The following is a 2592-nucleotide window of genomic DNA, read 5'->3' as shown; positions in this document are numbered from 1 at the left end:
AGGATTACGATCAAATTGATGCTGAAGAAATGGAATTAATGGATATTAAATGGTGTATGGCGAGTGTGATGAGACGCGCTGAAAAGTTCAAACAAATTACTGGCCGTGATGATTTTCGTGATGCAAACGTTTCAGCTTTAGGTTTTGATAAATCTAAAGTTACGTGTTTTTGTTGCAGGGAGAAGGGGCATTTCAAGAGGGAATGCAAAAACCGTGAAGCTACCGGTGCCCAGAATCCTTTCGGAAACAATGATTATCACAAGAAGGCCATTTATCATCAAATCACTCAACCAGCACAGCAGCATCAGGCACAAACGGCTCATGGAAGAGATGTGGCTGATAAAAGGGCATGCGTTGTTAGTCAGGGAAAATATGATAATTTTACCTGGGAAAAGTATCTTCCAAAAGATAGCAAAGTGTGTCTAGCTGAACAAGATGATGAAAAGATGGTTGAAGGTTTTACCTGGGATGATTTTTGTCCAGATCAAAATCTTATGGCTAAAGAGATGTCTAAAAACACTTCTCATGCTTTCTTTGCTAATGCTTATGATTTGAAATACGCAGAAAGATGCAGAAAAGTCATGGAAGCTGCTGAAGAGAGACGAAAAAAGATCATGGAGGAGGCTGAAGAGGAAGAGAGATTGAAGGAAGAAGCGAAAGCTGAAAAATTGAGAAGAGCTCAATTTTTAAATTCAAGCAGGACAGTGAAAGAAGTTCCTGAATTTGAGATAAAAGTGGATGCTGAACCGGTCATGGTCCAAGAAAAGTGCATGAACTGTGATTCGCTGATTAAGCAGAACAATGAGTTGCTGCACAATATTCACAAGCTGAAAGAATCGTATGATACTATGAACAGAGAAATCAACAAATATACTGATTCTGATGGTGAACAAGCTGAAACGATGAATACTTTGAAGATAGCTTATCTGAGACAGCTTGATACGGCAAACTATAACATAAAGTAATGTGCAGATCTCGAGCTTGAGTTGGCAACACAAAAGATAGAAACTGAGAAAGTTAAGAAATTATTAGACAGTTACTCATGTTCTACTTTTGTTGTTGACAGGATTTATCCAGTGGTGAAAGATTTGAAGACATTTGAAGAAGTGAAGATAGTTGAAGAAGAAAAATCCGTGACAAAAGATGAAGAAAAATTGAAGACTTCTGGTAAGAAACCGAGTGTATCCTACAATAGATGTCCGCCCCCGGTCGAAAATGGATATTCACCTCGAAATCCAAATTCAGAAAGAGTCAATCAAGCGATAAATTTGAAATGGGAGTCTGGGTCATCGGATAACTTGCCAGAAAATATTGATGTCACATATACGTCATCAGACACTGATCATGAGTCAAAGTTGATAAAAAGTATGGTTGATCTGGTGTTAGACACAGATGACAATGAGGAATCAAAACCGAAGTCTAAACCCGAGTTAAAGTCTGGGTCCAGTGCATCAAAGCAAACAGTCAAAAAGGACAAACGGGTTTATGATAAAGAATTTTTACTTTCGAAATCTAATTTGAATGATGAATCAGTCAAAGTGGCATATACTTTAAAAGGTTCTGACAAATTATATTCTGATGAGAGTTTTCCAATAAAAAGTGTCAGAATTGAAATGATTCAAAAGGTTTTCAATTTAACAGAAATTAATATTTCTGAAATAAAAGATTTCAATCTTAATGGAAAACCTAAACAATACACTTCAAGAGATCAACAGAGAATCAACAAGAAAATGGGTTACAATTGTGGTTATAGTTTCCAAAAGAAACCAAACCATGATCGTAATTACAAAAAGAAAGGTCTCGGTTTTATTCTACAGAAAAACTATAAAAATGAAAAAGTTTATAAACCAAAAACAATGTTTGTTGCAGGAAAAACAACAGAAGCTGAAAAAGAGAAATCATTCAGAAATCAAACAAATCAAGAATTCCTTGCTAAGAAGCAAGAGGATATGAAGAAGAAGGATCCAAAGAAGGTTGAAAAGAGATCTTGTTTTCAGTGTAAAGCTGTGGGTCATGTTGCGAAAGATTGTCCGAAAACATTTCGACCAAAACAAGAGGTCTCAAGAAAAATGAAAGAAAAAGTTGTTGAAACGACTGAACTGTCAACCCTGAAGTTCACAGGCTTTGAGAATTCGACTTATGAGATAGGAGAATGTTCAAAGAGTGCTTCCAAAAGAATAGACAATGCCACAAATCAGAAATGGGTTGTAAAAGGTTCAGGTAACAAGTCTGGTGATGAATCTGATTCCATAAAATCAGAGGAGCCACGTGTTGAGAAAAAGATTGAAAAGAAAGTTCAGAAAGTGGACGATGTAAATTTTCCGCCACTAAGTGCTAAAAATTACAAATCTAAAATCGGAAAAGTTGAAATATCAAATCAGTTTTATTCTGACAAGAAGAAAATTGATGTTGAAAAAACTTTCAATGGAAATGTAAAACGCATCTTTGGAAAAATGGTCAGTGGTAAGGCCCAAAGTATTCAGGATTTTTATGCTTCCAAAGGATGGGTTTACAGGTCGGTTGAAAGAAACAATGAAAGCGATGAGGTTACACCCAAGGAAGGTCAGGCTTGGGTGGATATATTTTTTCAAG

The sequence above is a fragment of the Helianthus annuus genome, chromosome 6 (assembly GCF_002127325.2).
Source record: "Helianthus annuus cultivar XRQ/B chromosome 6, HanXRQr2.0-SUNRISE, whole genome shotgun sequence".
Taxonomy (NCBI): domain Eukaryota; kingdom Viridiplantae; phylum Streptophyta; class Magnoliopsida; order Asterales; family Asteraceae; genus Helianthus; species Helianthus annuus.
The sequence above is the reverse complement of the archived record's forward strand: the minus strand, read 5'-3'. Positions refer to the sequence as shown.